Source organism: Chroicocephalus ridibundus, chromosome 1 (assembly GCF_963924245.1).
Source record: "Chroicocephalus ridibundus chromosome 1, bChrRid1.1, whole genome shotgun sequence".
Classification (NCBI taxonomy): domain Eukaryota; kingdom Metazoa; phylum Chordata; class Aves; order Charadriiformes; family Laridae; genus Chroicocephalus; species Chroicocephalus ridibundus.
Window position 1 is genome coordinate 148,988,080 of NC_086284.1, and position 22,636 is coordinate 149,010,715.

A 22,636-nucleotide genomic window follows, 5' to 3' on the forward strand; every position below is an offset into this window, starting at 1 on the left:
GGATATTTCGACTTTCACAAAACAAACCACACTGACGGTTTGCATTATCCGTATTTCTGATTTAAAACCCAGCTTTTTCAGGATGCATGAGTTAATGAATTTATGACACGCGTGATCAGGTTTGGATATACCATATCTTTCACATTATTAAGGACACGTTATAAAGGCTTGCTTTCCCAGCTGGTGCTATTTGTTTGACTTATTGATTAGCATAACTTTCATTAACGTTTCTGAGTATTTGGAGGACGTGAATAGATTTAGAATTTTATTGCTGCTTCAAGAAGATGAAGAAGAAGTTAGACTGTTGTTTTCTTCTAAGTTAGAAAGAATTATCCTGCTAAGCTGTCAAACTCTGTATCACTTGATATGCATTTTAAATTCATGAGCTCCTTTAGTGGTTCCATTAAGGGGAAATCCAAGTTGAATCCTGACTATGAAAATATATCTGTGGAGATATATTCCACAGATTTCAGAGAGACTTATTTTACAGAATCATAGATTCATTTAGGTTGTAAAAGACCTTTAAGATCATCAAGTGCGGCCATAAACATAACGCTGCCAAGTCCATCACTAAACCATGTTCCTAAGCACCGCATCTACACATACAGAATCATACATCCTTTCTGTATAAAGATACAATAAGGATCATCTTTTAAAAATAGCTTCTGGTTTCTATTTCTTCTGTTATTCCTCAGATTCTAGTTCACACTTACAAAATATCATTTGTTGAGAAGTTTCTGAAGCTTTCCAAACTTCCAGAATTTAGGCATCTCCAAGGAAGAGGCAATTTGGAAAACTTTTCCTGAATTTCGTTAGGGTTTCTCAATTAAGCATGTGATATTCTTCATGAAGCCAATGAAAGTCTCATTCATCTGCCCTGTGGCCCAGTTTTTTCATCCTGCTCCCAGTTAGCAGCATAGAATTATGAAAACATGTGTCTCCAATGGTGAACAAAGCTATTCTATAATTACTATTAAACAAACTAAGAGAACAATGCAAAATACGGCAGTCAAAGGCCAAATTCGCTGCTGAGTGTAAATATTAGATTACTATGTAAAATGTTAGCCCTTGCCTAAATAAAGCTCTAATTTTAATTTTTCTTGGACAGCCACATCATGGGCATAAGCCCTGTAAGCCATCTGTTTTGAGAAACGAAATCAATTTCTAACCTCTCTACAGGTTTCCCACCATCCTCCAAACAAAAAAAGTCATTATTCATTATGGTTTTCAAGGACAGTAGCTTTTAACAGATGTATAAACAATTACTCTAATCTTATTTACTGGCAATAGAGATAAGTAGCACAAATTTTACTCTGAGTTACACTCTTGTATTTCTGGTGCTTAGTCTCTTGTTATGCAAACAGAGAATGCATTATTAGCGAACTGGACAGAAGATATCTAAAATGAGATAATAAATCTTAGTCATTAATATATTTCTATTATTTATTACTTTTTTTGTCAAATTAGTAGTTAAAAGAGTTTTGAAATTTAAATTATTTTGGAGAGAGTCAGGAAATGACATCTTCCCCATGGAAATATTAATGAAAATTGGTACTCCAGGTTTCCATCATTCCTCTGCTAATACTTGGGGGGGAGGGGAGAAGGAGAGGAAGTTGTCAATGAGGGAAGGCGATTAACATAAATCAAAGTTTAGTTGAAGTATAACTTTCACGAGAAGGACCATTCTTCAGTTGAGAAAACAATCAGCTCTGGTACTAAGAAAATAGCACAAATTTTACACAAACTATCAAAAGAAAATGAAGACTAAGTAAGTTAATTACTATAAATCAACTATAAATTGCCAAGAAGCTTCCAATCATTTAGAAACAGTTCTTACTCACTCTTTGGGGTTAGCATATCCCAGCTGTAATTTACTATTGAAATGATATGCAGATGCCAGTAATTCCAGGATTAGGCACAGTCCCTGAACAGGAACAACAGGGAATACAATTTATTATTGCGTTTGATAGCCGAAGTTAGAAAGGTTTAAGAAAAAAAATATATATACTGGCTGCTATAGCTTCTTTAAATTAGGACTATTCCCTGTGGTTGGACCGTCCCCAGGAAACTTAGTAATTGCTCACTTTACATAACTATTATCATCATCTTCTTCCTGATGGAAAACCATTGGGCTACCTAATTCAACAAAACTGCAACAACAATCAAGAAAACTTACCAGATGTTGTGACGAATATGGTATATGGCTCCTTTACAATCTCATGAAGCCCCCACTGTTGGTCAACAAATTATATATATTTGATAACACAATTTCCTTGGGAAGAAAGCACAAGCATGATGGCATTCTCCAAGTGACTACACAAAAGTGAACCAAAAATAGGGAAGGATGGCAAATGGGACTGCGATAAGATTTTGATTTCGATTTCAAAATCTCCATGGAATGAACAGGAATAAACATATTTTCCCCCCTGTAGGAAAAGGAAAATTACATAAGTAACATGACCGTATTTGATTAGGAAATTATCTAGATAACTCTTTAAGGAATTTGTTCCTATCAACTAGATGATAGATAACCTAAGAAATGACAGCAGAAGGCAGCAACACTATTATGTTATTAAACTCCTTTCAGCAAATATATCTAAGCATAGAAAAAGCCATTAGCTCTCTTGCTCTACTGCAGTCAAAGACTTAGGGTCAATGCTTCATTTAGCAATAGCAGTAACTGTACTACAAAATTATTGTGGGGAAAATATTTTTCAAGTATATATACATGAATGTCTTACTTTACAACAACCCTCGTAAGATAACCGAGTGTATTGAAGGTGAGTTATATCACAGGAAAATTAGAAGAGAAAGCAGGGAGTGGCATGGTTTTTGTTTTCAAAAACTTCTGGTTTACGATTTGATTTCCCTGCTGGCTGGGAAGTCACAAGCCTGTTTTTTCTTGGCTTCTCTTTAAAATAATCTTACTTTCTACAGCTATATATTTCCTTTACCTTTCACGCAGCTATAAAATACTTATTTCAACAGGTGGGAAACATTCCAGATCACAGGTGCCCCGACACAGATCCCACCAATGCTGGCTGTGAAGGTCGTAATTATGTGCGGGTCACACGTGAGGTTCCCAGAACAGGATCAAAGGCCAGAAGTAGTTTTCACAGTGCCTGGAAGGAAAATATGTGTGGAAAGTGATTTTACATAGCTCTTCCAGAAGTTATTTCATCTGTTAGCAGCACAGGCTGGATACACCACTTCTATATGATACAATTTTTTTAATAATACAAAACATTTTGTTGGAGCTATCAATGGCACAAGCTGTAGAGCAAAACAGGTGAGCAGCTCTCCTTCCAAACAGGAAACAGTGTCAAAGTCACAGGGGAGAAGGAGACAGAGGTGGAGAGGTGCAGCACAGGAGGCAGAGAAGAGGCAGAAGAAGAGCAGCGAGCAGCAAGCAGCAGCAGTCTCGGTGAGGGGGAAGAGACGACAGGAAAGTTGAGACCCGCTCCTAGAAAGTTCCCCTGTGAACTTTTAGAATAAGTGATTGTCATTAAGAAATTTTATTTCTCTTACAATTTGCTTCTAGAAACGGTATCCAAATCCGCATGTCCAGACAAGTAGGTATTTTTTTCTTGGCTTTTGTCCAGATGCATTATTATATTTTGGGTATTTGGACCAGAGCTTCCCAAATATACATAACTTTCAAATCTGGAGTTTTATTTCAAGCGTAACTTCATTATATTTAAAATTTGGTTTAACCAGTTGGAAATTGAAACTCCTATAACCTGTACTTTTCATAACAACCTTTGTTACTTGGATTCTAAGAGGAGCAGTTAAAAGAATGATTTCCTCAGGAAAAATTTTGCTGCCAATTGCCGAACAGACTGCACCTGCCTCCAATACCCACCGAGTTTTGGCCATTGTCAATGTAAACAGGCAACGGGTCTGATTTGATAGAGCAGTTTCCGTGCCTGTAAAATCTCACCAGATTTCAGTTTGTCTCAGCAACCCTCCCCCTCTCTCCTTGCCAGCAATCAAATCCCCATGTTTTAGCTTTCTGCAATGAATCCAGTGCAAATACGCACAAATACCTAATTACTGGAATTACATAGCTCTGATGCCTATTGCAATTCACTTCTGTCGTTATTCAGCAAGAAGATTCGTGCTTTTTTGCAGTTTTGGTAATAATTACTTAGTCCTGCGGAAAGGCAGCTGCGTGCTGGCACTCAGAGCCCGCGTCAGTCCAGCTCCTCACTGGTGTTAGCACACAATGTGTCAGGGTCATGGTACAAAGTGAAGTTGCCTCATTAGCATCTCTTGACTGAAAAGGGATAAAACTTAAAATGAATCCATCTGTTTTCAGTACGGCTTTGTTTATACTTTCTAATGCTGGGTTTTGGCAGGCCCAGGCACTATTTATTCATCACTGTTGTCACTTATCCATTCATCTAGCCACAGAATTTTGAATAGGAGTGTTCACTTACTCAGGCAAAATTTTCTCTGCATATTTGTTTGTCTTTTTGGATAGAAGTGCCAAATATTTATTTGAAAGTGAAATCCTGAACAGCAGTCATGTGAAAGAGGAGAAACCGGGAGGGAAAGGGAATAAGGTATGTTTGATGGCACTCAAACTGTAGTTTCTGTCAACAGATCCCGTTTTTTTTCTGTATAGTGAACTTTCTTCGCTGTACTGGGAACCTCTCCCTTACACTGGGAAAGAGCAAGACATCTTGGCACCTGTTTGCAATTTGCATGTTTGGCAGTGGTTTTTGTTCTTAAACGTATGCAAACCTCTCCTATGATCTGCAGAAAGGAATCCCTTTGAGACTCAAATCAAGGAAGAAGAGAAAGACAAGGTGGATGGACACACATAAAATAGTGGAAAAAACACTGGCAGCTACTTAGAAAGGAGCTGTGCAATATGAAAGGGCAAGCAAAAGGACAGTAAATGCGATAGATACATTGCAAAATCTCTCCACAAAGGCAGAGAATAGTACTGGTGGGGAGCACTTGGTGAAAAAAGGTTTTCCAGAGGTTAAAAAGACTGTGCCCATTCAGGGCTTCGGTGACTTCTCAGTTAAGGTGCAGATGATGGTTTCAGTCAATAACCATTAGAGTAAGTGTTTACAAAAAACATGGCTTAATTATATAATTAAAAATGTCTAAACAGACAGTGGGATGGATAAAATGACAGCTAAAAGTTTTTCATTCACCAATTGCAAAATGAATTATTTTTTTTCCCTGAAAATCCTTGTCATACAAAGGTCAGAAGGGACAAAGTAAGGAGGAAAGATTAAAACAAAAAAAATTCTATAGCCTTTAGAAGTCACAAAGTCTTTATGAGATGTTGTTTGATTTGAAGTCTGAGGTGTCTGAGCCTAAATATTGGTTTATTTAGGTACACCTGACACTTCTCTTCAGCTTGCAGAAATTTTTCCTATTTCTGTGAATATTTTAATAACCGTAGTCCAAAACTTCACTAGAGCGGTAGTGCACAGTTCTTTTCATTTCTTCATGCCATTAACGCCCTTAAAACTTAATCTCTGCTCACTGCAGTAAATCTACTGTTCTTAGATGCAATGTAGGTAGGCAAGAATCACTCAGAGGGGAATATAATTAGTAATAAGTTATACCATGCTCGGCAGAAAAAATACTGCATGCATGGTATTTTATATCATACATAATTTGGGGACTGGGAAATTTGGACTCGATGACCTTAAATGTCCCTTCCAACCTAGACAATTCTATGATTCTATGATTTTTGGCTGACAAGAAAGAACACTCCTTATTTTTAAGTAAACTTTTATTTATATAACCTCTACTCAAATCAGGGATGATTTCAATGCCTCTGTGAAACTATAAAGCACTGATGTAGTTGCGCACGTTCAGAAACGGAGCCTTTTATTATACCTTACTAAATAGTTGTAGCTGGATCATCTAGTAACTAATCAAGACATAATGAATTCATGCTTAAATAATCACAAGAAGTGGAAGTTACTTATTGCAAAAGTGAGGTACTTTTAATAGAAATCAACTTGAAAGTAACAGGGTAAGGGTTAGAATGAGTTAATTTAAGTAAATAAAATAGCATAGTGTAATAATCTTTTGCTTGCAGAAGGATAGAATCATAGAATCATAGAATTGTTGAGGTTGGAAGGGACCTTTAAGATCATCGAGTCCAACCTTTAGCCTACCCTGACAAGAGCCACTTCTAAACCATGTCCCTCAGTGCCCCATCTACCCTTTTTTTAGACACCTCCAGGGATGGTGAATCCACCACCTCCCTGGGCAGCCTATTCCAATGTTTAATAACCCTTTCAGTGAAAAAATGTCTCCTAATATCCAATCTAAACCTCCCCTGACGTAACTTGAACCCGTTTCCCCTCGTCCTATCACTTGTCACCAGGGAGAAGAGGTCAGCCCCCATCTCTCTACAACCTCCTTTCAGGTAGTTGTAGAGGGTGATAAGGTCTCCCCTCAGCCTCCTCTTTTTCAGGCTAAACAACCCCAGCTCCCTCAGTCGTTCTTCATAAGGTTTGTCCTCCAGGCCCCTCACCAGCTTTGTAGCCCTTCTCTGGACACGCTCCAACACCTCAATGTCCCTCTTGTAGCGAGGGGCCCAAAACTGAACGCAGTACTCGAGGTGGGGCCTCACCAGTGCCGAGTACAGGGGGATGATCACTTCCCCAGTCCGGCTCACCACACTATTCCTGATACAGGCTAGGATGCTGTTGGCCTTCTTGGCCACCTGGGCACACTGCTGGCTCATATTCAGCCGGCTGTCAACCAACACCCCCAGGTCCTTTTCTGTCGAGCTGCTTTCAAGCCATTCTGCCCCAATCCTGTAGCGCTGCATGGGGTTGTTGTGACCCAAGTGCAGGACCCGGCACTTGGCCTTGTTGAACCTCATACCATTGGTCTCAGCCCATTGGTCCAGCCTGTCCAGATCCCTCTGCAGAGCCAACCTACCCTCAAGCAGATCAACACGCCCGCCCAGTTTAGTGTCATCTGCGAACTTACTGAGGGTGCATTCGATCCCTTCATCCAGATCATTGATAAAGATATTAAAGAGAACCGGCCCCAGCACCGAACCCTGGGGGGCACCACTTGTGACTGGACACCAACTGGATTTAACTCCATTTACCACCACTCTCTGGGCACGGCCATCCACCCAGCGAAGAGTACACCTGTCCAGGCCATGAGCAGCCAGTTTCTCCAGGAGAATGCTGTGGGAAACAGTGTCAAAAGCTTTGCAAAAATCCAAGTAGATAACATCCACAGCTTTTCCCTCATCCACTAAGTGGGTCACCTTATCATAGAAGGATATTAGGTTTGATAGGCATGACCTGCCCTTCACAAACCCATGCTGACTGGGCCTGATCACCCTGTTCTCCTGCATGTGCCGTGTAATGGCACTGAGGAGGATCTGTTCCATGGCCTTCCCAGGCACCGAGGTCAGACTGACTGGCCTGTAGTTCCCCGGATCCTCCTTCCGGCCCTTCTTGTGGATGGGTGTCACATTTGCTAACCTCCAGTCGGCTGGGACCTCCCCGGTTGTCCAGGACTGCTCATAAATGATACCAAGTGGCCTGGCGAGCACCTCCGCCAGCTCTTTCAATACCCTTGGGTGGATCCCATCCGGCCCCATAGATTTGTGCACCTCCAGGTGCTGAAGAAGGTCCCTCACCATTTCCCTTTGGATTAGAGGGGCTTCATTCTGCTCCCCATCCCTGTCTTCTAGTTCAGGGGTCTGGGTGCATGTAGGCATGCATATAATACATGCATTTTTCAATTTTAGTTATATTCAAATGAGAAGTTACAGAATCAAAACATAATTTTTAGAAGAATTGCATGTAAAAATCACATCTGCATAAGGAACTCCCATTATTTTATCCATTGTAATTTAATTCTGCGAAAAGTATTTTCAGTGTCTTACAGCACTTTGGAGATCACAAGGATGTTGTCCGAGTTGTTGGAATCCTCATCTTTAAATGAAGCTGCTCCAGTGTCTTGTAAGCCACAGCATTTGGACAAGAAAGTTGCATTACATTTATGCTAACTATGACTTTTTTGGGACATTACAGTATTTGGAGCAATAGGTCTTCTCCATTGTATGGGATAATCCCCTTGAAGCCTTCCCATCAGCTAAACAGATAGGGCTGATGAGAAGAAGAATAAAGAATTAATCTTGATCATATTTCTTCAAACATTTGAAGAAGATTAGACCTTCTGATAGCTGACAAACATTTCTCTCTTTGCTCAAGAGACTCCAACTCTCCCACTTATTCTTTGAAGCCTGTGATAATTTCTAGTTTTGTCTTTTTAGAAAACAGTTTTCATAACAAACAAACAAAAAAAAACCAAAACCAAAACACTTCCCCTTTCTCAAAATAAAATTATTGATTTATTCAACTAGAAGTTCTAGGGGGCCATTTAATTCCGTATTACAAGGCAGTGTACCTGTTTTCAAGCTAGCATCTCTCTATAACTGCCTTTAGCATTCTAGCTGTATTGAACAATAATGCAATATTAAGATTGCAAGATGAAGAACTCAGACAAAAATTTAAAAAGCCAAAAAAACAAACCAAATGAAATAAAATGCTGCTTCTCAGATTTCGTCTAAGTCAGATGAGAGGTCTCACATATTCCATTGTAAACCTTAGGAATTAAAACACGTAGAGAAAAGTTTCTCTGGCCTGAGACACTGGTCAAAATTCATAGCTTTGAGAGATCCTTTATATTAAAGTGAGAATTTGAGGGTTACAGTACACTTGGCAAAACGCACCCAACTTTTTCTCCTGGCATTCTACTTTCAACACAGAGAGTTACCAGGCAGTAACTGGGCTCTTTGTTTATGGCAGGGCAGTCCATAAAGCTCTGGCATGACCTACACACAGACGAACGCTGTAGGCAGTAGATCAATCCCCTCAGCACTTTTTGTTACGTTAAGGGCACTTGGTCATCCCTCCAGTTGAGCTTCTAAATGTACTTTGCCAATTGGTTGGCTTTAATGCAAACTTCAGGTCTCTTTGCGTCTGGTTTGCCCGTTGTTAACCATTTCTCCCTTCAGTATAGCACCGTTGCATGTAGGCAGTCTGGCTCCGTTCGGTTACTGTTATTTTAACAGGCATTTAAATCATCTATATTATTACAGTGGTACATAGTAAAAAAGTATATGAAATGGATGCGTTTAGGGCTGAGCAGTGTTTTATTAATGAGCACATTCATTACGTTTAATCTTCTACTGCTAAACTAATAAAAAAAGAGCCATTTAAAACAAACAAAGAGCTATAATGAACAATTAGACTTAGAAATTACCTGGCTTTCCATTCACTACCCTGTTAAAGTACAAAATTTCACATTGAAAAAGGTAACCCACGAACTCACTGGATCCACGCAATTGTTATGGAGACTTTCAAACATTTAGATTCTCAGTCGTTAATAGACAGCATAGCTGGAACATATTGTAAGATTTAAATCTAATCATTGTTCAATTTTTATTTTTTTATTTATTTTGAGCAGATGGGTGTAGCTTGAGCACAGTACCTGGAAATCGTTAATCTGATTTATCTTCTTTCTATATCTCAGCACTTAATATGTGGTCTACCCCATTTTCCTACCTGTTAGATAAAGACAGTTTCCCTCAGTGCCCAGGAGGTTGTGAAGAGGTGTCATTTCATATTCCAATGTCTTTGGAGATATCTGTAGGTTGGTATTTTCAGTTGGTGAGCTATCTTATTCGTGTTTCCCTGTCAATGAAGAACCTGGGATCAGCCTTCATTCCTTGAAGAGATGAGGTGCTATTAAAGATTGCAATTTTCAATTGACGTTGTATCTCCCCACAGCAAATCCTTTCATTAGCTTAGAACCAGGGTAGTTCTGATGTTTGAAGATCTGTCTGTTTTACTTAAATCCCTACTAGACACTTGTGGGCCAGACACAGGGGTTTTTTTGCGAGAGAACCCACATTTTTCTTTCAGTCTCTTAGAAACTTTAGGGAAACCTGATTGCTGGTTACACCACTTCTCAAATGTGGATTACATTTCAGATCTTACTGACTCCCACCTCTGTACTCTGAGACACCTCTTCACACAGCCACTGCCTCTCTTAACTTATTTTACTAAGCCTTTTAAATTTAAATCAAGGAGAAGCACGGTTTCTGTGCCTTGGATGCTGACATTTGTTTCTGACACAGGTAGAGGGAAATTTCCCCTTTAAAGTTATATCTCTAGATAATCTTGTACAGGAGCACTGGGACTTTCTTCCTGCCAATAGAAGCATCATTTTGACTGTATGCAAACAAAACTGGAAGATCACTGTTTCAGGCAGACAAGGCAAAGCAGGCCATGCTTGCAAATATGTCTTTTTATTTTGAAGGAGGGGAGTAGTGCACTGGAGTTGTATTAGGTTTCTGCATACTAATATGCCCTCACCTTCACTCTCCCACATACTCTTTTTGCACAGTCAGTTCATATTTCAGCATACCTCCTAAAAAAAAAATATCGCAGATATGTCTGTGTAAGCTAATTTTTAAAAGGAATGGGATAAAAGGGTTGAGAAGCTGTGTCAGAAAAGCAGACTTCATATCATGCTGGATTTCTACCTCTGCTTCAAGCCTCAGGAGGTCTCCCTGGGGGAGTGGGACAGGAGCCAGGGTTGATGGTGTTGCTTGGCACATATAAGACTGATAATGTTAAGGATTAAGTTGAAGTTATACCTAATCCCCACAAGGTTTTCTGTGTTAAGAGAGACTTACGAAGCATTTGCAGAAAACATGGCTAAGGAGGATGTTTTTGAAGGGGTCCTTCCCCTGAAAAGGCAGGCCAGTAGGCTTTAAGCTTTCTCTGGAGAATGACAGAGAAATGATAATTCCTGGAGATAAAACCAAAGTCTTGGACAATTTTTGGTACAACATACATCAAGTGATCCCTTGCATAAAGGGCTACACGCCAGGGAGCCGCAGGAGTGGGGCTGACCCATGAGGAGGGATGAGAGGCAAGCCAAGGGCCACCCATGCCGGTGGGAGCAGTTCAACAGGGCCAGGGTGGTGACACAGGCAGGTCCCATTAACAGCCCCAGACAAGGCAAGGTAACGAGTCAGGCCTGGAGTCCACCCAGGAGACAGAATTACCTGTCACATAAGTCTAAGGTGCACTCGGGGTCAGGGCCAGAGGCAGATGCCTGCAGCGTGGGCTCAGGGTCTGTCCAGGGAGGCTGAGCAGTAAATGAGAGCAGCAAGAAGTAGGGTTGGGCCCAGACACCTCTGCGACATAGCACAGCCCCGGCTGAAATAGGGCTTCTGGGACTATAGGCAGGGTGCTGGTCGCAGGTGAGGCTGGTCAGGGCCACTATCATAGGATCATAGAATGGTTTGGGTTGGAAAGGAACTTTAAAGATCATCTAGTCCCAACCCTCCCTGCCATGGGCAGGGACACCTTCCACCAGACCACATTACTCAAAGCCTCGTCCAGCCCTGCCTTGAACACTTCCAGGGATGGGGCTTCCAATACTCTCTTGGACAACATGTTCCACTACCTTACCACCCTCACAGTAAAGAATTTCTTACTTAAATCTAATCTAAATCTACTCTCTTTTAGTTTAAAACCCTCCCCCCTTTCCTTGTCACTACAGGCCCTTGTAAAAACTCTTCATCTTTCTTATAAGCCCCCTTTAAGTATTGAAAGACTGCAAAAAGGTGTCCCCAGATGCTTATCTTCTGCAGGTTGAACAACCCCAACTCTCTCACCCTTTCCTCATAGGAGAGGCGTTTCAGCCCTCTGATCATTTTCGTGGCCCTCCTCTGGACCCGGTCTAACAGGTCCCCTGTCTTTCTTGCACTGGGGACCCCAGAGCTGAATGCAGTACTCCAGGTGGGGTCTCACAAGAATGGAGCAGCCCAGGATAGGATTGGCTTTTTGGACTGCAAGCACACATTGCCAACTCATATCTAATTATTCGTCTACCAGTATTCCCAAGTCCTTCTCTGCTCTCAATCCATCCACAACCTGTTCTATACCAATACTGGTGATCGCCCTGACTCAGGTGCAGGACTTTGAACTTGGCCTTGTTGGACTTCATAAGGTTCCCATTGTCTCACCTCTCAAGCCTATCAGGGTCTCTCTTGTTGGCATCCTTTCCCTCAAGCATATCGACTGCACTACTCATTAAGGCCTATTAGTGCCTTCAGGTCCTGATACTGTGTAAAACACTGTATATGCATGACCTATAGCGTTGCTTTGTTGACTATAGTTTTTTATAGATGGGGATCTGAGACCCAGAGCACACGGCTTATATCCAAATAAGGGCTCTGGCAACTAAATAGGACTTAGGCATACTTTGGGCACCAATTGCAGGACCGATGTTTTCACACCACCTGCTGTGACCTTCAAGGCAGTAGGTCAAACATTTTATATCAAGTAACTATTACTAACTTTAAAGTTCTCTCACTTAACCACTCTACTTCACTCTGAGCTCCATACTTACCCTTCTTATCAACATTAAAAGGGGCTCAAAATGTATCCTTTCCTTAGCAGCCTCTATTTCCAGCTCAGGCATTACCTATTCTCAAGATACTGGTCCCTATGAATCCTATGCTGTACAAACTAACTCCCCATGTGCAGCGTAAGGAGCTAAGGTTCTCCTCTGGAGCTGGGCTCCTTTGTAGCTCTAGCCAGGAGTGATTTATCTGGACCATGCACACACAGCCTCTGAGAGGGCAAAGCCCAACAACTCAAACACCCTGCCTTATGGAATATAAACAACCAGTCTGCATACGATATACTTGCAGATCCATTGCTTCTGAGAAAGGGCTCCTGCAAATACTGTCCTCAAAATGCTACTGGAACACTAAAAATTCACTTATCCATTAATGCACTAAGAAAAAAATGCATTTAAGAAAAAAAATTCTTCATCATGCTGGGTCTTTTGCACCCTTTACCAACACTGAAACGATCTCATCCTTATGCTCACCTTGAGGGCGCACAAACTTCACAGGTTTTGCACAGTTATTCTGAGATTAGTTTTATCTGGTAGAATTTTAATTTGTGTAGCCTCCTTCAGCATAATTGGTCTACTTTGTTTTTCTCATTTGGTTTAATCTCTAGACTCAGTGCTGTTGATGTTTTTGGTTTTTACATGAGGTCAACCAGTTACAGAGGTTCTCCAGATTCTTTTCTTGATGGCTGTGTATTCTGACCCTGTTTGATATGGTACTACAGCTTTATCACATGGGATAAATCATCTTCAGTTAGCTCATGTGGGAAGTCCCACTTTGAAGCCACTGTAACTAATTGCGTTTTTAAAGTAAGCATGATACAATACGTATAATCCAAAGGTACTTAATGTGCAGTAAGCTGTCCTACTTTTGGTAGAATTGTCCTACTTTTCAGTACGGCATTTTGCTTTCTTCCTCTATAATAAATTGGCCAAATATCCCACTTCTTGACATTACATCTTGCTTTTATTTCCTTGGGGGAAAATAAGGAAGATAAAGCATACAGGGAACGCACAGCACATTTTTCCCGGCTATTGTGTAGTGTTCCTTCTGATTTCACATTTTTTCTGTTCTATCAACATTCATCTCAGCATTAGAAAATATAACATTAAGGGCAGACTTTGCTTCAGTCATGTCTTGCATTTAAATAAACTGATCAAAACACTTTGTGGAGATTTATTTAGCTGAATTCAGCTCAGGACAGGTACAGAGGTATGTAAGCTTGACTTGTTACTGCAGCAAGAAAGTTTAAAGGAATTTCTTGTGGTCATACTGGTCTGTCACAGAAACAGAAAACACATGCCAAAATTACTATGTTGTTCCCTTTTCTTTATTGCCTCTACTTCATGATATTTTTTTTGTGTTTTAAGAGCTAGAATGACACAGTGCAATGTTTGCTATCATCTCCATTGGGGTTTTCTACATGTATTTTAAGGGGAGACTTCTGTAACTAATACCGTAAAAATAAATTAATCAGGCCATAAATAGGAAAAAAATATTAGCTAATCACAGTTGACCACAAACATAGTTAAACCATCAGGAATGTTTTTCTATTCCAAAGTATGCACATATATGGACTAATTATATAAATTACTCAAATTGCTAGTAGTTGTGATGGAAACAAGGCATTGACAAATTCAACCTGATTGTATGATGAGGGATGAACATTTCTATAACTTCTCCCTGGTACTCCACCTATATTCCTTTAATTCTGGATTCCTAAAGCTTAGCTTTGTTTCCAAAAACAACCTTCTTTTTTAACACATCCTCAAAGTTGATTTTAAAATCTATTGAGCCTGGGGTTTTCTTTCAAAGTGCCCAGAAAAAGTGGCCCCAAATGACCTTTTAACTGGGCAAGACAGACCTTTCATCATTCCTTCCACTTAAACACATGCACATTCCTCCTTCCCACTCCCTCACACCAGGAAAGGATCATCACTAGGATTCTTCTTCCACTTCTGCCTGAGAGATATACTGGTACCCCTCTTACTGTTCAGCTGTAGATAATGTCTGAACTACTGTATGTGATGACACCACCTATGCAGACAAAGGACAAAGCCATTGTGTTGAATTTGCTAGAAAATATGGTAAAATTAACACAAAATTTTTGCCCATGTTTACAACAAATGCTTTCCCTGAAATTGTTTAATTTAGAAATGTGACGCATTGAATTCAAAGGATTCAAATGAAACTAAGGGCCAATTTGGTCTTTCTTAGTTGCGGTGGAAAAGAAAATTCCCGGACTCATTTCTCCTCTATATCTGGATCATGAATTTTAATCATTCCTTTTTCACTCTGAGTTACGAGAGAGTTCTCTCTGCTGACCGTTATGGAGAAAAGGTGACCATGTAAGTGAGGACACACATACTTATGTAGGAAACTCAAATGTGCGTCTTTAGAGTGTAGAATTGTGAGCACTGAAGCTGAGGGCTTTATAATCACTCTCTGAAGCAATGACCTCTCCTCCCAGAATTTAAGCTTGTATCTCATCACATGACAAAAAGTTGCTACAAGCAGGGGAAGAAAGGACTCTAGGATATTATAAAATGATGCAGAGAAGCAAAATGAACCATGTTTGCCCATTTCTGACACTAACCTTTGCCAAAACCACAGTGCTACGACTATAATTGTCTTCAGTGTATATAACAGATTTATGAGGACAAATGAAGATACTGAAATATTCAATAAACAAAGCAACAAAAACCCAATGAGAGCTTGGAAAAATCCTGGATGTCCCCTTTCTAATTTCTTTGTATATAAATTTACCAAGCGCCAACCTTAGTTTTTTCCCCCAGTTTTACCAAGTTACTTCCAATACCTGAGAAAGGTGCCAGCTTGATATCTGTTGTTTTTAAAGTTTGTTTTTTGTCCATTTCTTAGAAATGAACAATAGCCAGGGACAGAGTTTTCCCATCCTAGATCAGCACTGTATTACAATTGTGGGCAGGAAGGATCTGTTTAAGAGATAAGTGTCTGAATTCTTTTGAATGCTGTCCTTGCAAAGGCTTATTATGAGCAGGAACTTGAATTAGCCTATTTCCTCATCGGCTTTCTTATAGGAAATGTTGCCTATTACAGAACTGGTGATACTTGGGCATATTTACAATAATATTGCAAAACCTATTTCACAAAGATCCAGAGCCATCATGAGAAAATGAAAAGTCCGGCTACCAAAGAATTGGGCTGGATGTGAATCTCTGACCTGTACCACACTCTTCATGGCTTTGTATCATATTCCCAATTTCCTTAGGCAGGCAACTTTCTGACAGGATTCTAATCAACCTGATTGATTGAAGTATTTGCTGCTTCAGAGACTTCTGCTGGGATGCTTCATTAAAAGTATATCAAGCAAGCTACAAATTCTCATCCATGAGCTACATTCTTTGTCCTCGATAACTGCTAAATTTTGCGTAATTACTGGAATAATAAGAGTAGCCTTTTGCCCTTTGTTTTACCAGGGCCATGGTAAAATTACATGCAAGAACATTCTTCCTAGCAGAATCTTTCCCTCAGCTGTCTTAATTAAATTGTACCCACAACAGTTGCTGAGAGCTCATCAACCGTTTCAGTGTGGCAGCTGTCTGAAGTGTTCATACCAACTCATTGAAATCCCCATTTCTCAGCGGGGCTTTATGTAGAAATTCAGCCCAAAGTTCAGAAGAACGTTGCACACGCGGATGATGATCGGTTATTCACTTGTGAGTCATCAACCTATTTCTCTAACAAAGACTAACATATCTTCTAATAATACACAATTACTATTAATTAGCCTTTAGCCCTCACTATATTATTGGTGAATCCCACTAAAGACATAAAGTGTGTGACCAGGTACGAATTAACATACTAGTGCCCTCTACTGCACATACTCACAGAAAAAGACTACTGCAGCCAGCAACAGGGCTGCTTTTTCATTTATGTCTACAGGCAGGACTTTGTTCCCTCTAGTTCAACCCAAGCCACCTCCACTATGAGTTCCACCTCATGTTTCACAGGCCCACCACAGCCAGAAATAATTGTGCCTGCAAAATGAGCGATGGGAGCCACCCACAGCAAACACATGCGGGGGTCAGATCTGTGACAGGCAGTCATTGAACTGCCTTTCACCCTAAAAGGATTCTTCTCCAAAAAAAACCCCTTGCATTTAATGGCGCTTGGCATAAAAGGGCACCTCCCAGCTCTTCCAATGACTGGCCAGAGAAGAGGCTTCACAAACCCCTTCACAATGCTGCCCACATCCCATAGAAACAATGTGGCTTCACTACATTGACTGTGAATCCCCAGTGGTTGTTGCTCTGAAGCCAGGGGGTGGTACAGTGGGTGCTGTGGGTGCTCCAGGATTGCTGGGTGCATTAATGGACCCTATTGTACCCTGGTACACAGGGACTTCGCAGTGGATCCATCAGCCTCTGATACTCCATACTCGTATTCTCCGGGATTCTCTCCTGAATCCTATCATAGAATCACAGAATCATAGAATGGTTAGAGTTGGAAGGGACCTTAAAGATCACCTAGTTGTAACCTCTCTGCCATGGCCAGGAACACCTTCCACTAGACTAGGTTGCTCAAAGCTCCATCCAACTCAGCCCTGGTCAGGGCACATCCCACAGCCTTAGCCAGAAACTCCAAAATGGTTGCACACATCATCTCCTGTGCTGCCTGTATACCTGGCAGAGTCACCACATATTATCACCAGGAAAGCATCTGTAGCAACACGGTCTCCCTGACACAGTAGGCCTAACAGCTGTTACACCCCCTCGCACTTAGCAGAGCCCCTGCCATACATTTATCTTGACAGCCACTATCAAAAAATTGCTACACAAAAAGAAAGACACCATAAATGAGCCATTCTGATTCACAAAAGTGACAGTACAGGCTTGCCAAATGCTTTCAATCCCACTAGGCTTTTTTTTTCTTTTTTTTTCCTGGTTTGTCAGTAATCTGAGAAATGAGGTGAGTCATTCAAGCAGCTTGCAAAAATTGACCAGCACCTTGCAGTTTTGGCACCACGTTTGAAAGAATTTATCTAGGAATGGGTAACTGAAAGGAGCCAGAATAAATGTAGGTGGAAGTAGCTGCTTTTACAGACAGACTCCCTTCTCTAGTCTCACAGAAGATGTGCACGTTTGGCTGCCAAACAGAAATTCAGCTACAATGTCTGCTCCCTTCCCACAGATGTAGGGGTGCCCCAAAGATCCTCATCTAAAGCTGAGAAATGAACAGTATAGACGATAACTGCAAAACGAGCAGTTTTGTGGCAGCTGCTGTTTCTCCTTACACCTCCCAAACTTGGCTTCTTGCTCAGCAGTTAAGCTCCTGCTTCTCTATTAGGAGCATTTTGACGGCCGAACGAGAACTCTGTACCTGATCGCTGACATCCCAGTTACGCCATACCTGATCTCAGCTTCGTTTTGGGTTTGGCTGAGTTCTAATTCAAGCTCTCTCGTGGTCCTTAACAGACCTATGGCATATGTGGCAACATTAGGATTGTTCCTCATTTTCTTCCCGTAGTTTTATCTTTGCTGCTGGCTTCCTGTATCCTGACAACTTCAGTTATTTCTTCTTCTTTGCTTCCTAGCAAAGGCTCCTGCATAGCATACATGCAGTTAAGGTACAGAGGTGTACTCTGTGGTAATTGCATATTATAAATTTGAAGAACCTCCTGAGGGTGTCAAAAGATTAATTGCTGCTGCAGAATTTACCAGAAAGTGCCACTATAGAGGTACACATATCTCGCTATTCAAACACTTTTAAACCTGAAGAAACACTTCAGGAGTCCATTATAAAAAAAGCAAAGGCGTGTACAGTGCTGATTCTCTCCAGGCACATAAGGCTCTTGGAGAAGAGTTGCTTCCACAGAGTGGGCTACCATGTTCACTGAAATTTGGAAAAAGGGAGGGGGGAGAAATCTATCTGCATATAGTCAAGACAGTACATCCTCATACTTTGCATTTTTTTCTTCTCCTCCAGGAGGAAACCACCTTTTAAAACCTATCACTACTTTTCAGAGGAGACTTCAGATTTTTAAAACACACTGAAATATTCAGATGAAAAAACAAAGCACCTTATAAAGGCCTCAGCAACTGTTGGAGCCTTGTATCATTCACTTTGCAGGGTTGTGTCTTTTGTGATGATGAAGTGATGAAAGCTCATTGCAAGCTTCATTTTTCCAGAAGGCGTGGAGCCAGATGCCACAGCCCACAAAATGGTGAGGCTTGGCAGGGGAGATGCTCTGGTGCAGCATAACTCTTGGACAGCCCCTATCTAGAAGTGCTGCAAGGGAGGCCTGGCAGCAGTTTCGAACTACTCCCCGGGTAAAACCTTGAGAAAGATTGCAGTGGTACTTCTGCTTAGGATTTCTCTGTTAGTGCAATGGGGACTGGTTTGCATCCTTCATGCAAGCTCTCTCTCTCAACCCAAACAGGCTAAGGTGAACAAGTCCTCTATTTTACTTTTCATTCCCCTATCAAATGGTAATATTAAGTGTTGACCCGCACATCACGCATTTGTCAGCTAGGTTTTCAGGGAGAGAATCTGCTATTTTTATTACATTTCTATTCAGTAGGCAATACTGTCCTCTTACTTCAGGGACACTACTTGCAGATGAAAGACAAGGTCCGTAACTGCATTTAAGCCTCTAACCCCCCCTTACCGGTGCTATCTAACTGCCCTTCAGGACCTGGTCCCTGGGAATACTGCCACGTAAAAGCATCAGGGTACTAACCAAGGATTCTTCTCTGCCGTAGTTATTCCTAGTTTACTCCTGTCTCTCTAATTTTCTCATGCCCTAAGTTTCTATTTGATGTGGACCAGGCTTGCAGACCACATGCAATCACAGTAAGCTGTGTGGGCTAGATCTATTATTATATATCTCTCCAGATCCAGTTAACTAGTGATGCAAACAATAAAAGGACTGCAATTAAAGGCTTAGCATCTGAAAATGTTATCAATCATGCAGTGATTGATAACTGCAGTGATTGTTAACACAATCTTTCCCCTACACCAAAATGACTGTAGTATGTCTCCACAGATAACACACTTCAAATAATAATCACTTTATTTTAGGCTCTTAGCTATTTTTGAACTGGTTTTCCTGCATAAGATTCATTAAAAGCTTTGCTCATGTCTTGAAAGCGTTTTATCTCACTGACAAAAATAAAGTAAAATATAATAACAATAAACCAATAATACATTCATGCAGCACTCTGCAACTGTGTAAACTATACTTCTTTTGGAAGTGTGACTATAGCAAAGTGAAAAAAGAGATCCTGATTCAGTTTGGCATATAAAGAATACATGTTTATAACTTTGAAAAGAGTTGCGTAAGTTAAATGAGACTCAAGATAACAACACAGTAAAAATGCACCAGAAATAGCCACTAATCCATCATTTTGAACATGTGTTTAAGTAGACAAGGTAGATAATGCGATACTTTTTATTGGAACAAGAATATTTTAGAACATGCAAGCTTGAGGGCCCACTTCTGGATGTATTATTAGATCAAGATTAGATTAATTATTCTTGGTTCAATAAAAGAGATGATGTTATCTGTACTGTCTTAAATTGACAATTCTTGCTCTTGGACCGATACAGCTACAAATACTCTTTGCATACTGACAGATATTCAAATTTTCCATTATTTTGACTAAACCAGTCCTTAAAACACCTATTTGAAAAAACAGTGGTGAAGTATACCTAAAAGGCAATTTTACACAAAGATTCAAGGCTGACTCTGAGTCAGTCACTTCCACAGCTAGCAAAACACCCCACCAAAACCCAAGAGAAATTAAGGTCTGATTTTTCTCTGTCAGAACTGCAGAATACAGCTCAACCCATGTTCTAAAACTTCGACCCTCATTTTTCTGTTTAAAATTAAACTCCATCTTTATTACCCAATAAATCCAGAAAAGGCCAGGATGAGTGCATGGAAGAAGCACAGCAAAAGTTTTGGCTTGTTATAAGTGCGTCTTTTGCCGAACTACAATTTTGGTTTTGATGCACGAAGCCCTGGAATTTGAAGACTGCTGATTTACTAATTAGACTACTTATTAGACAACCATCTCCTACTGCTACCTTCTTAATGAGCAGGTGTAGGCCTGAGAATGCAGGAGCTTTGATTCTCCTCTGCAGCTTCACGTCAGATTTCACTTCCTCCCCAGGCCCAGGAGTTTGGGCTCAAAGATGTATTTGAATTCCCATACACTGAAGACTTAACTGACTAATGTGGTTAGCTCACAGGTTCTATTCTATAGGACAGAAAGCAGCCTTAAAAGTTCAGTCCAGCTAATTACAAATCTATACATGTTCCCAGTGGATGAGGTAGGCCAGAAGACCTTGGCAAGCACATTGATTCCAGTAGCAATCAGGCTGGATAATCCATGAGCTAAATTACCAGTAAGAATTACAGGATTTAACTTTATAGCTTTTGCTTGAAGATGACATTGAGAGAAGAGGCTTTAGTGCTGCAAGTTATGGGCATATTTTAGCTCAGCTTTGCTCGTGTGAAGTTGACTTGTACTAAGTTGTTTACACAAGGAGATAGAAATACAAACAGCTGTATAGGGTTACATTAATATTTCAATGAAATCATGCTTTGAGGCCACATTCAATTCCTTAAGAAGACAACAAACTTCAGCTCCGGCTCTGTTAAGGTGTCTGCTCTTGTAAAGGGTTGCCTAAAGTCAAGCCACGTGGCAATAAGGGATTTTTCTTTCCAAGTGTACTCTTATGAGAAATGTACAGTATGGTGTTGAAAAGTTTGACAGTACAAACACATCAGGACTCTTTCCTCACCACTCAAACCACAGAGTAATTTAGCTATGTAAAAAGGCCAGACACATTATGATAATGGCGTCCTAAAAGGAACATGGCCAAACCACACTTGATTTTGATTCAGCTAAGCTAATCAAGAACTTCCTTGGTATCCTTCATGCCATGGTATAAAAGACAGCAAAACCTGAATAAAGGAACAAGAAAGAAAGGTTCTTGCATAAAACTGTAGTCCAGACACTCTCAGAACAATGTTTAGATGACATGTAAAAAGAAAGTGATTTCTTCTATAATTTCTTTAAATTGACCGTATAAATCTGTTTTTCAGTCAAAGTAACAGACAAAGGGAACCCAAGGGGAACTTTTATGTATACGCATATTCACGCAATATTTGCCCTTTGTTGGGTAGATGGGACACTTTTAGCAGCCCTGGATGGATCTTGATGAAGGATTGGCAGCAAGTTCAAGCGCAATAGCTACAATAACCACACCAAGGAAGACGAGGAGGATGGTATTTCCCCGAGCTGTGAATAGCAGTAATTCTCTAGTGTCGTGAAAAATAAGATGGTTTTACAGAATCTTTGTACTCTCAAAATCAGAACAATGGCAGCAACCAAGCCAATAGGGAAGACATGTGAATGGAAACTTTTAACTGTAACCTTTATTCATTTCAAAATATTCTGACAACAATTATGTTCTGTAAGGAGTGGGAAAGTTTTATCATTGTCTTGTTTTAGCTCCAGGGGATGGATTAGAGCCTTAACCTTTGGGCTGGGAGAACATCAAGCCTCCTTCCTGGAACTGGGAGTCCATCTCGGCAAAGACAACTCAAATTCTCGTTCTCAAAGAGTAAATGGGAGAGGTAACATGCCTGCAGGCACAAGGAAACCAGTTAACATTACTGTGCAAGGATCACTTCAACTGTGGCTGAAGAGGGTTGGGAGTTAAGTTTATTTGGTTTTCTTATGCTTTGTTTCCTTTTTTATGTCCTTTTGACACGTAACACACTAGGGTAAAAAAGAACAAATTTACCCCTGGGCCATTCGCTAGGTTGGACCTGTTGAAGCCACTACATCAGGCTTCTGCCATACTGGGTAATCCCATCAGTTGTCATTTATGTGGATCAACGCTGTGGGCATTGGGACACACTGCCATTAAAATTAATGCGTATTTGCTAATAAAAGGTGAACGCCACCTAACACCATCACTGTTGACTGCAGTGCTGTCTCAGGAGAAAAGTGCCTCTGGGACAAGCAGAGCTCTCCCATGCTCCTAAGCCGAGGGAGCTCTGCTGCTGTGCATCCCAGGCCCGGCTAGGCCTGCCACTCTTTTTTTTGTAGTTGTATCTGGACAGTCACTACTAATCAAGTTTTCCACCCCAGCCCCATTTTTAGCAGCCAGTAGGAAAGCAGCAAGCATTCA

The 22,636-nt window shown here is 40.7% G+C and overlaps 1 long non-coding RNA gene across 4 annotated transcripts in view; it reads right to left on the minus strand.

Moving 5' to 3' along the window:
- The window catches only part of LOC134510182 (uncharacterized), a 98,994-nt gene that overhangs the window by 18,565 nt on the left and 57,793 nt on the right, over nucleotides 1–22,636 (minus strand). For 2 of the 4 annotated variants that reach the window (XR_010069520.1, XR_010069523.1), the window contains exons 2-4: nucleotides 9,576–9,704; nucleotides 2,955–3,122; nucleotides 2,177–2,426 (exon numbers count right to left, since the gene is read on the minus strand). This is a non-coding gene — a long non-coding RNA (uncharacterized LOC134510182). Of the gene's footprint in view, nucleotides 1–1,841; nucleotides 1,925–2,176; nucleotides 2,427–2,954; nucleotides 3,123–9,575; nucleotides 9,705–22,636 lie in introns of all 4 variants that reach the window. The other 2 variants (XR_010069522.1, XR_010069521.1) reach the window with 2 other exon arrangements.